Source organism: Camellia sinensis, chromosome 12 (assembly GCF_055761805.1).
Source record: "Camellia sinensis isolate YWXY chromosome 12, ASM5576180v1, whole genome shotgun sequence".
NCBI classification, from domain to species: Eukaryota; Viridiplantae; Streptophyta; class Magnoliopsida; order Ericales; family Theaceae; genus Camellia; species Camellia sinensis.
Genome location: NC_138972.1, coordinates 99,889,840 through 99,903,861, shown reverse-complemented (window position 1 = coordinate 99,903,861; position 14,022 = coordinate 99,889,840).

The window sequence follows — 14,022 nt, the reverse complement described above, 5'->3', positions numbered from 1 at the left end:
ATGAATAGTGTTTTTTTGTCCTAGGATGAAAATCACAGTTTTTGCCTTTCAGGTGGATCTATACAATATACACGATGATTTTTTTTGGATGTGATGATGAGTAATATATACAGATAATAATAATTATTATATATATTGTGTGGAAAAAAACTTACCACACTATGCAATGATGTCGGACTGGTATGAACTAGAAGAAAGGTTTGCTTGAAAACACTTAGAAAAGAGAAACTTTGGCTGATGGTCAATTAGAGGACTCTCCGATTCCTAAGTTAGTATGAGAATAAGTACCAAAATTGAGTATGAAGTATAGATTGTTGTGACATTTGTTAGGTTGAACTGCTGTCCTTAAATAGGTTGTGTATGATTGCTGGTTACAGTTGAGAGATCTCTGTCACTTTTATTGATTGTTTCACTTTGTGTGTGATTAATTATATCCCACATGGATAGATTTCTATCTAGAAGTGGATAAGTCCATGTTTATTGGACCATGCGTTGACCTAGCCATTCGAATTGTTCAATATGAGCCCTTAGTTAGTTCAGCATGGGGGTTAACTAATCGACCATTCAAGTGTTCCAGATTACATGAGAAAAATGATAAAAAGAGAAAGATATATGTAGTGTATATCCATCTATATTGAATTACAAATACATAAATGATAGAATCATTTTTTATTGCATGGGGGCTAACTCATAGTCCTGCTCCCCTTTCGAACAAGGCTAGCCCTAAGGTGAAGCGGCCAAGGCGGTCATCTCAGGCCTCTAATTTTGAACAAAATTTAGAGTTCTCAATTATGAGTGTGTATCATGTCGTATTATTTTATAATTATTTCAATATTAACCCAATTTGTTTATTTTCATATTGTCCTATGGTGTTAGTTTGATTCGTATCTGATTAATGTTTAATGTGAAAACTTTCATTTTTAGTTAAAAAAAACTTAGCAAGTGTATGGTGAGATTAAATTTTTTTCCACAAGTTAAATTTTATAAAATTTATTTCTACAAAATGAAATAATTCATAAAATGTTTGATTCAACTCAATTGCATTTTTCTAATTAAAAAAACTGTACCTTATTACTACATATTTTTTACTAGATTGACTCTAAAATAGGTAACAAAAAATACATATCTTAAATGAAAAAAAAATATATTAGCCTTAAATTATTATTTTACATACTTTTTTATTTAGTTAGATAAAGTTCAATAAAACATTAAAAAAATTTCATAACATCCCTTAGTGAACATTATAACTAATAATTCATTTTATTGAGTTGTGTCATAGTTGGATTCATGCCGAAAAATGATCAACCCTAACTTACTAATTTTATATATTGCTGAGTTATGTCGAAAATTCTCATCCTTACCCCCAAATTAATTTTAGCTCTTATAGCATTGGTAAGATAAAAAAATAAAAATTCGATTCAATTAATTGAATTTCATCAACTATTATATATACATATATATATATATATATATTGTTATCTAAATTTTATTAAATCGTAAAGCAATGGAACTAAATTTGTATCCTATTTAGTTCTTATAATTATTTTTCATATCTTGATATAGTTTTATTTAAATAATTTTTTTTTTAAAAATAATGATATACGAAGGATTCAATTTAAAAAATTCATCGTAAACCCTTCACGACTCAAAGCTGGCCCTGCTTCCGAAGTACCCTAGATCGGTCTCACAGAGCTACTCCATCCTGGCTTGGCTACATGGCCTTGCTCTAATTCTGTTCACATTCATAAGAATGGTGGTTCGGATTTCACCTTCCACATGTAATAAAGACTAATTAATAAATAAAATAAAATAAAATTATTAAGTGATATATAACCGCCAATACTGTCACTGTATTTAGCTAATTGATGTCGTTTGACATTGGTTAATATAGTCAATTTTTTTGTATTGAGACTTTTTTAACTTGGTCTTTTTAGCTTCGTTTGATTTTTATTTTGAGACTTTTTTTATTTTTGTGAGAGAAAAAGTATAATAATTATGAATAAAAAATAATATTTTGTTTTATTAGTTTATATAACCTATTTTATTTTTTTTATTTTTTTGTACTTTTTTAGTTCCAAATAGAAAACCAAACGAGAAGTAACCTATTTAAATCTCATTGGGGTGTTTGGCAAGAAAAAAAATAGCTTAGCTTAGGCTAAAATTCACAAAAAGACAAAATAGGCTAAAATAGTTAATAAGACAAAATATCACATCAAACCCATAATCATTTCACTTTTTCTCTCACAAACATCACATCCAATCACAAAAAAATCCAATCATCTTCCCAAACATAAAAATTTTAGCCTACTAAAATAGCCAAAAACTAAAATAGCCTATTAAAATAGCAACTTCCCAAACGAAGCCAATGTGGCAACTTTTTGATGCAAGCAACAAAACCTTTACACCCACCATTTAGAGTAATATTAAGAATTTTAAATATTTTATTAAATATTTTATATGAGTGTAAAATTTATAAATATGAGTCTCATATTCATACGAAATATTTAATAGAATTTTAATAAAATATTTAAAATTTATAGTAATTTTTTACCATTTTTTTATTATTTATTTTTAATGCACGAGTATGAGTATACATCTAACAAACTCTTGTCTTTGGAGGTCCCTCAAGATTTGTCGGTGAAGTCCCCGATTGCACATTGACTCTCTCTCTCTCTCTCTCTCTCTCTCTCTCTCTCTCTCAGCTTCTTAAAGTGTTGTCCACTACTTTCAGAGTAGGGTCATTCACCTAAAAGCTTTAACCTAAAAAAACAAACACATTTGCACCCTTCTGAGAAAAGGTCAAGATTTTGGATATGATGCATGCCTCCAACTCAAATAAAATAAATAAATAAATAAATAAATGCATGCCTTGAACTCAATTACTCATAGTACAGTTCTATATAAATAGAAAAGTTATACAGAATTATAAAATGATATAATTTATCCTAATTTTTCATTTAAAAATATAACACATGACTATGATTATAATTTACAGATGTCATATATAGAAATAAATTTATATAAAAATTCTACTATTAGTTTAGCGTTTTTCTCACTCATAAAGTTATGTAATAATTTTTTCTTACAACAATGCTAGGTAGCTCAAATTTTTGTGGCTCAAATGGCTCAAATCACTCAAAACGACGTCGTTTTGACAGATTTTGAGTGTAAAACGACGTCGTTTTGACAGATTTGAGTCATTTGAACCATAAAATTTTGAGCTATCAAACATCTTCCTTTTTCTTATATTTTAAATAAAATGATTATGTGTCCTTTTATTATAAGATAGATAGATACAGCTTGGTAAGTTAGATCTACTAGATAAAAATAGGTTGGGGTGCTCCTCGCTAGATATATATAGATGATGCTAAACGCTAAGCTTACATACAAATTATATAGTTTCTTTTGAAGCTGTCAGATCACAAAAATTAAATTGCTGCCTAAAAGATAAGTGATCTCTTTTTTTTTTGGTTTGAAAAATGATACTCATTTTTTAGCCTAAGTGATATTTAAATAAAATGATTTGTTGATGATTAGAGAAGATAGGAGAGTTCTAATTAAGGAAAAGATTGAGACCCCCTTTTTCTTTGACCTCCACTATCCTTAATGTATTGGGATTAGTCAATTTTTTGTTTTTTGGTTTTTGGTTTTTGTTTTTTGGTCAATTTTTTGTTTTTTTTTTTTTTATTGAAATTATTATAGCCTATGTTTGGGTGTGTAAAGTGCATATGATTCTCACAAATATACATAAGTTATATCATAAAATTGTGTAAATTTTCACAAATATACGTAAGTTGTAATTTTTTAAATTTTTATAGGTTAACTTACGTATGTTTATAAAAATTTATACGATTTTGTAAAGTAACTTAGGTATATTTTTGAAAACTTACACAAGTGCATTTAAGAATTACCCTTTTTAGCATAAATTTGTGATATCATCAATGACAATGGGTAGTTTAGGTAATAACAACTTAAAGGTTGAAGTTAATAGTGGCCACTTGCATAAATTTATTTTTATCCCTATATTACATGTATTGAGTGTTGTGTATTTTAGGAAACAAATTCGTATGGTGGACATAGGAAGAAATTACTTGGAGGTAAGCACCCCCCATTCCGGTATCTATAGCACCAACCAGCTTAATGCCACTTCAAATATCAAATGATTCCAGTTAATATGTTTGAATTCCTTCACAGAATAACAAGCAAAACTACAATAAATTGATGATTCACCCAAAAAAATAATAATAATGAAAGAATGATATATAGATTCTATAGAGGGAAGAGTCAAACTAATTTGTTTGTGCTATTGGTATATTTATAGTGGCTTGTTTGACTTAAGAGTATGTTTGGTTTCATTTGGGGTTCACTTTAAAAATTAATTTATTTAACTAAAACTAAATCAACAAAAAATTAATGTTAAATAAATTAGGTTGTTTGATATATTCATAACTTTTTAGCTGTTTTAATTTTTAATATTTTAAATAACTTATGAATTAATCTTATTTTGAATCGAATTTTTGATGTAACTACAGTTTGGAGTGTGGGCGATGTGGTTTAGGCGGTTTGAGAGTAAAATTACAAATCGAATGGTGGGTTGAAGGATTAATGGATTGACAACTTGCGGTTTTGGCAGTTTTTGACGGATTGACAGATTGAATATTCTAACTAATTATCATACATTTATATAATATTTTTTAGATATATAACAAAAAGTAATTTTACATAATATATTTCATATATATAGCCACTAATTTGTAATAAATTTCATATCTTAAATTTCTGTCACACTCATTTTTAAATTGATATTTCATTAGAGGTTAAAAAATATATATGTATTAATTATAGAGCGGAGCGGTTCAGTCGGCAGATTATAAATTTTAAAGTTTAAACCGCGGTTAGCGGTACGGATATATGCGGATCGATACAATTTTAGCGAATTGAGCGGTAATTTATACATTCCTAACTAAAGTTGACCGTTTGATTAGAAATAAGTGTATTGATAGATCTAAAACATTTTCTTGGCAAAATGAAAAGGTCTTGTTTGGAAACATGGTATTTTAGTAATTTTTTGACTTTTTAACTAAAATATGAGATAAAAAACTTTTATGTTTGGAATGACTTTTTAATTTTTTATGAAAAAATGTAAAAAAAGTAGAAAGAAAATGAAAATTTTATACTTTTTTACATAAGGCCTCGTTTGGGAACAAGTTTTTTTAGTAACTTTTTGACTTTTTGACTAAAATGTGATGTAAAAAAAATTAGTATGTTTGGGATGACTTTTTGACTTTTTACGAAAAAATATGCAAAAAGTAGAGAAAAAGTGAAATCTTTGACTTTTTAGTATAAGTTATTGACTTTTTAATTTTTTTAATAATTTTTTGACTTTTTAACTAAATCGGTCGCTTCCCAAACGAGGCCTAAATTATAACTTTTTTAATTTTTAAAATAATTTTTAACTTTTAAACTAAAACAATTATTTTTTAAACGGAAACCTAAGACTGAAAAAAATTCATGAAAAAGCCAAACACGAACTGACCAAGGTCATCTAGGTCTGACTTGTACAGCCATCCCACATATATGGTTTCTCAAAGGAATTCATAATATTCCCATTAAAAAAAAGAAGAGAAAATGGTTATAAATCACCAAAAGACAAAAGTGTTGGCCAAAAAGTCTAACAACTTTTCTCACGAGCCTCTTTCTTTGACCCTGTCTCCCACCACTAATGCTAAATTCAGAACCGTCATCTATTAAAAAGAAATTACGGCTGCCATGGTTTTTTTAAAGTTAAAATATTTATAAAAAAGATAAAATAAATTAAAAAATTAATAAAATAAAATTTTATATTTAAATTATAAGTATTTTTAAATAAAAGTTTAAAAAAAAAAGAGTTAAAAAGTTCATCTCAAATGAAATTTTTTAATCTCAGATTAAAATAGTTAAAAAATTAACTCACATCTTAAACAAAGACTACATATAAATAATTTTTTTATTACATTTTTTACTATTAGGAGCAAAGTGAATAAAATTTATATATTAATAAAATACACATAGGTAAATTATACTTACTTCCACTGATGTTTTTAATAATTATAGAAATTTCTCTTGATATTTTAAAAATTACATTGACCTTTCTTATTTTAAATAATATATAAACATTCCTTTCTGTTAACTTTTTCATATATACCGTTAATTTTTGCAATGAAATACCCAAATTATCATCTATTTGCTCTTTTTCTTATATCTTTTTCTCCACCAACTATTAATTATTCTCCCTTCCAATTTGCAGCTATCCTAATCAATGCTTCTTGCTTGTAGCTCAATTTCTAAAGTGAAATTAATGTGTTAAATATTTTTTTTAATATATTTTTATGATAATGTTACGTCTTTTTTTTTTTTATTTATCGAAATATTACTCAATAATTTAGAATATGATATAATCTATTATGATTAAGTAATATTTTCGTTAAAAAAAATAATGTGTGTGTTTGGTTTGAGTTGTTTCGATTAAGTTTTTTGTTTTTCACTTTTTTAGTGAATATTTTTAAAATTGTAAGCATTTTTTTTACTTTTTTAGATGCACCTTAATTAGATCTATCTAAAAAGTAAAAAATTTGTGAATATATATTTTAAAAATTAATAAATACATAAAAATATAAAAAATATACTGAATTCTCGTATTTTTTTAAAATATTTTTGGTATTTAGTGAATTTTTAAAAGATTTTTGTCACAGAAATTATATTTTTTATTTGTATTTATGTTAGGTGTGTCTAAAAATTAAAAAATTGCTTAAAATATAAAAAAATTCAGCAAAAATAAAAAAACACGAAAAATAAGAAAGTAAAATTTTCTAAAATTTTTTTTGAAAAATAAAAAACAAGCAAAGTGAATACTACCATAAAAGTTATAAAAAACAAGCAAAGTGAATACTACCATAAAAGTACATATCTGTATCACAATTGTTATAACAAATAACATATAATAATAAATTATCATCACACCATCAGAAAATTAGTTAATATTTGCAATAATTTTTTTTATAATATTTATCAAAAAAAAATACATAATAAAATGGGTGATACTTATGCAAATTATGATACTTATGGTACTGATTATCATAAATGTCATAACTAAAAAAAAATAATTAGTCACAACCAAACACAATATAAAGTATAAGTAAAGACATTTTCGATCATAACCAAAATAATAATCACAATAAGTAACCAATACCACAACGGGTCATAACTAAATCATTATTAACACCAAAATAGGTCATAACAAAAAATTACGAATATCATAACTTAGGGATATGGTACACACTTCAAAATGGTGTGCGTATTATAGAATTTTCCTAATAAAATACATACAATATACATATTTTTCATTTTTTGTTACAATTTTCACATATATATATATATATATATATATATATATATTGGTAAAATTCTTACAGCCTACAAAAAAATGAGCATGCAACTTATTTAACCCAAAATCACCGGACCCACCATAAAAATTTGATCAATTCATTCATATTTTTTGATTTCTCATTCATTTAATTGAGATTCATCATTTAAAATTTTTTATTTCTTTATGCAATCAAACATTAATGTTCTATCAAAAACACTAAACCCAAACGGGTTTAATTTCGAAATCACCATTCAACCTACTATAAAATTAAATCATGTTAATTTTTTATTTTATTTTTTTAATTATTATTATTATTATTATTATTTTTATTTGTATCAGTTGGTTTGGAGAGATAAATTGATTGATAAAATTACCACCACTACCGCACCATTTTATTATGTATTTTTTTAATTATAAATATTACAAATTTTTGTAGCATATATTATTTAATATTTTGATAGTGTAATGATAATTTATTATTAGATATTATTTGTTATAATAATTGTGATATAGGTATTCCATTAATTTGTTTAATCAAAATACTAGCATATCACTCGTGCTATATGTCAGACAATCTTCACTATATTTAAATAAATTAAATTCTATTGTGTACTAAACAACAACCAGAATATAAAGAAATAAAGGAAAAGAGAGAATTTGTTTGATTATAAAAATCAAACTTGAAATAAAAATAAATAAATAAAAAACAGATTTTATTTTGTTACAAAAACAAAATTAAAATCTGATTTAAATAAATAATAATAACACTAAAAATAAATTAAATAACTTACTTGATTTAATTTGTTTGAATTATAATCTGATCAAGTCCAGTGTTTGACACTGTATCCTTAAGACAGATTCGTCCTCTCCACGGTACTTTCAGAATTTGGACGTCTATCTCCCAGGATAAAATGATCTATTATAAACAATAGCAGCGCTATAAATTGTTTGCCTAACGAACACACTAAATGTTTATACTCTCTCTGACAAGAAAATAATGCAGCAAAATGTAGAGGATGTTTGCAGAATTATGAAGGACAAAAATTAGAGTTACAAAATCCAAATGAGGGTTGTCCTATTTATAGATGGATCGGTAGCTGCAAATTTTGAATTGAACAGGTGCAAACCTGTTGGTTTTGAATTCAAATAGATTTGAATCTGTTGGATTACAATTCAAACAGATAACAAAAATGGGAAGGGCCCTATTTGGGTGTACAGTAAATCCGGACCAATTTAATTCCGGGAAGGGCCCTGTTTGGATGTACAGTAAAACCAAACCAGTTTAATTTTGAATTTTGAATTTTATTTTACCAAAAATAAAATTAAATTTAAATATTTTTAGCCCAAAAAGATTAATATTGGGTCAAACAAGCCCAACCCAATCACACACCCGCGCCCAAGCCCAGCCTAACCCGCTCGACGGCGGCGGCGCGCGTGTGTGGTTTTTGGGTCCAATGGGTCTAGCCCATTTTGCCCATAACCTCTCCGTCTAAAACACTTGGGTACCCCTTGGGGCACATCCCAAGTACCAAACCCAAGTCTTATAAACCCATTCAAAGCTTCCCACCAAATCAATGTGGGACAAGCCATTTTACAACCTTAAGGAATTTCCACCAAAACTTCATTTCCATGGAGCACACTTTGGCTTCAATTTTTCATTCACTCGGTAATGGTTTTGAGCAATCAAATATACCACGTGAATCACAACGCGACATAGAACGACAAAACAATATATTATTTATTAAAAATACGATAATTATATTTAATTTTTTTATATTTTGTTTGTAAATAAAATTATATATATAAGTTTAAGGGTATTGTTTCAAATGTTCTTTTACTATAACATATAATATAAATAGATTAAAATTGTTGTATTGGCAATTAATAATTAAAATTATGCTTTGTTATAAAAAAAAAATGACATAGTTCTAATATTTCACTATTTTAGAATAATATATCAATTTAAAAAAAATTCTCATATTGATTTTTGGAAGGGAAATAATTAAAGAAATTTTAAAAATTTAATGAGTAAGAAAGAATCATCGTAATATGTAAAATCATGATTAAACTAGTAAATCATTCAAATCAAAAATGGTTTACCTTAATTAGTTAGGTCAAAAGACCAACTAGCTTACACAAAAATAGATTAATCACGAGAGTTCAAAATCTCATATAAAATTATTTTTAAAATCAAAATCTTTATGTGGGATTGTAAAATAAAAGTTAGATGGAAGCTAACTAGTCGGAATTTTCTTAATTGTTTAAAATTAAGAAAATGAAAAAAATTGGTATGAAATATTGATCATAAGGCTTCTCACTAAAAATCTCATTTTGCTTTTATAAATTGGAGCATAAGATTCACTTTATATAAGTGAAACAATTCGCTTTTTCCTTCTTTTCTAAATGTGAGATTGTAAAATAAAAATTAAATGGAAGTTAGCAAATGAGAATTTTCTTAATTGTTTAAAATTTAGAAAATTCAATAATTTATATAAGTGGGAGCATAAGATTCACTTTATATAAGTGAAACAATTCACTTTTTCTTTTTCTTTTTTTGATGTGGGATTGCAAAATAAAAGTTAAATAGAAGCTAGCCAATGAGAATTTTTTTAATTGTTTAAAATCAAGAAAATTTAATAATTTTAGAATGAGGGTTTGGAGCTCTTAGAAACCTTCTTTCTAAAAACCCCATTTTCCTTATATAATACTAGCCTATCACTCGTGCTTTGCATGAGATAATTTTAGATATTTGTATTTGTTTTAAATTTTTTTAATATATAAATTATGTTTTTTTAAGACTTTTTATAAAAATAATTTAACAATCTTATCACTATCCATAGTGTATGAGAGAAGTTGAAAAGGGTACTGCAGTAATTATATACGGATTGTATCTATAATTATTTGTATGAGGTGATTTTAAATGCTAATCATGAGTTTTTGACCAAATCAATAAATGCAGGCATGTGGAAAGACATGTGGATTGAAAAAGTTAATAAATGCTGATCAAGAAATTTTGACCAAATTAATAAATGCTGAGTTTTTTTTTTAAATAAAAAATTTAAAAAATTCAGATTGAGATATTGAAACTCCCACAGGCCTTGGGGTTTAAAAACTCCCTTTTTCTTAATATATAGTGCTAACATATCACCCGTGTTATGCACGGATTGTGTTTACAATTATCTATATATGTGAATTGCGATTTTTAAATGTCTTTTTTTTTTTAAATGCCTTCTTTTTTTCTTATGTGAATTTTTAAAGTTTAATATTTTGATAATAATCATATGTGTTAGACTTTTCAAGTAATTAAATGTCTTTTTTTATTTATTATATTATATTAAAGTGTAATATTTTGATAATAATCATATGTGTTGGACTTTTTAAGAATTTTTTTTTATGATTGTTCTTAATGCATTAAAGTGTTATTATGAGGGATAATAATCATATGTGTTGGGACTTTTCAAGAAATTTATATGTGTTGGATTTCAAAATTTTTTTTTTTATGTTTGTTTTTAATACATTAAAGTGTTATTATGAGGGTAGGACTTGAGAGTTGAGAGAAGTTAATAAATGCTAAGATTTTTTTTTTAAAATCAAAAAATAAGAAAAATTAGATTGGGAGATTGGAGCTCCCACAAGGCTTGGGGTTAGAAACCCCCTTTTGCTTAATATATAGTATAGATACGTGATATAACTTACTTTTCCTTTCTTTTCCTGATATGGGATTGTGTAAAATAAAAGTTAACAATTATTTGGGTGGGAAGTTTATTTCGAATCAAGCAATTTTAGCCGTTTAATCTTTAATTAGGTCAGTCTTTAATTTATTTCAAATTAAATAAATCTAACCAATATATTTTCATAAAACTGTTAAAATCACAGTTAAACCAGCAAATCAGTCAAACCGAAAACAGTTCACCTTATCGGCTAGGTCAAAGGATCAATCAACTTGTACAAAAATTAATTAATTATAACTTTTAAATTTTATTTTAATTTTAAAATTTAAACTGTCTTAAACTAACATATACACAACACTACAATATTAAATGGGAGTATAAGATTTACATAGTGAAACAACTCATTTTTTCCTCCTTTTCCTAATGTGCGATTGTAAAATAATTGGAAATTTATCTCTAATCAAGTAATTTCAGTCGTTCAATTTTTAATATAGTCAATCTAAATTTATTTCAAATCAAACAAATTTAGGCAATATATTTTGATAAAACAGTTAAAATCACGGTTAAATCGGTGAATCAATCAAACCAAAAACGATTCAGCCTAATTGGCTAAGTCAAAAGACCAACCAATTTACAACAAAATTAATTAATTAAAACTTTTAAATTTTATTTTAAAATTTAAACCATTTTGAACTGAAACATGCACAATACTACAATATTAATTGGGAGTATAAGATTCACTTTATATAAATGAAACCACTCATTTTTTCTTTATTTTCTTGATGTGGGATTGTAATTATTTTAAAATTAAATATCATGAGAGTTTCAAAATCTCATACAAAATTATTTTTAAAATCAATTTTTTGTGTGAAGTTATAAAATAAAAGTTAAATGAAAGCTAGCCAATGGAAATTTTCTTAATGGTTTAAAATTAAGAAAATTAAAAATAATTGGTATGAGATATTGATCATAGGATTCACTACAACAAATTACACTTTTGGCGACTAAATTTTTAGTCGCCAAAATGTTTTACCGACTAAACTTTTTGGTCGCCAACTTTGTCGCTAGGTTATTGTCGGGGAAAGGTATTAGCGACTAAAAATTATTTTGTTGCTGAAAGTTCTCAATTGGCGACTAATTTTTTAGTCGCCAAAAGATTTCAATTGGCGACTAAGAATTATTTAGTCACTGAAAGTATTCAATTGGCAACTAATTTTTTAGTCGCCAAAAGTTCATAATAAATTTAACATTATATTTTTAGCGATTTAAATTTTTTGTCGCAAAAAACTTAATCATTTAAGGCGACCAAACTTTTAGTCGCTAATTTTCTTTTTTTATTCATCTTATTTCTTTTAGCTACTAAATGGTTTAGTAGCCTAAAGTCTAGTTTTTGTTTAGCTACTAAAGTTTTAGTCGCCAATTCATTTTTTTTTTTTGGCTACTAAATCGTTAGTCGCCTAAAGTCTTTTGTTTATGGCTACTACATATTTAGTCGCCAAAAGATTTGATTCCATTTAATTTTTTTTTAGCTACTAACTATTTAGTCGCTAAAAATATTTATTCCATTTTTGGCTACCAATTGTGTAGTAGCCAAAAAAATAATTTTTTGTTTTTTGTTTTAAAAATTAATTTGTCCATAACCTATATATATTCCATGCAACCTGGAACATGTATACAAACAAAACAATACATATATATATATATATATATATATTATCACCCATTCCACAATCTGCATCTATTTCACTTACAACCATCCAAACAAAATTATAACTTTTAATGTCAACATTGCAAACAAAGTATATTCCAACTTAAAATAATAATTTCATACAAACTGTACGAGCAAGAAATAATGTTCTCGTATAATCCTATTGATCAAGTCTGTGCTCCTCCAAATGTCGTCGCTTTACTCCCTGAAAACACAAATGTGAGCTAGCTGGCGTGTGTGTGTCGGATAACTCTCCGATGCCTAAGTCAGCAAAATAGACAAATAGACAAAAGTTCTGTGTATTCGAGAATCAAAGTTGTGTTGCCTCTTCCATAGGTTATGTCATGAGCTTTTATAGGTTTCGCATGGCACAATCCTAGTAGGACTCTTACTCCTCTATGTAGAGTCCTCCTAGGAATCACACTCCTAAAAGATAATGCTTATCCTTCAACACCCCCCTCACTGCTTAAACCAAGTGAAATGGTCCTACCTCGGTAGTGTGACAAAACAACCGAGCTATCATAGCCATGCTAAATTGGCAGAAATGATCGAACTCTAACTAGCTCGGTTCTTCCCTTCATTACTTGTACATCGGTTTCGCCTGTTGAGACCGTGCTAACCATAGCAAGCTTGGACCGAGCTAATCAAGAGCAAGGTTCTGAGAAAGGCTCAAAATACCTCGGCTCAGAATGGTATGACCGAGCTAATTGTTGCCGCTCTGACCGTGGTGATCGAGCTAACTACAAGGCTCTTTTGCACCGAGCTAACTACAAGCCCCTTTTACTCAGCCCTTCTTACTGTGGCCCACAGGACAACCCATTACCCAGCTCGGCCCAATTTACCTATAAATTACCCTCACAATTGTCCCCTTAATTCCATCTGCGCAGCATGATTGGGATTACCCGTTACCAGACAAGCTAAAAACTTTAGTCTTTCAACCGAGCTAAATTCACACCGGGCTACCAATCTGTCTTGTCAAAACGTCTCTTCAGTCGCTGTAACTGAATCGCTTTCTATTCCATGGACACGTGGCAGGCCCTTATTGGTTAATTACAGCTGCCATAGCCGCCCTCGTACCTCGCGAATTTTGAACAGTCCCGCCCAAACCAAGGTTTTATACAAAAACCCTATTTTTTTCAAATCACAATATCTCTGTTCATCTTCTCTCTCTTTCTTTCCCTCTGAATCTCCATTTCTCCTAAGCACTGCATTTGCAAAGCTCGTGTTCTTGTTGATAT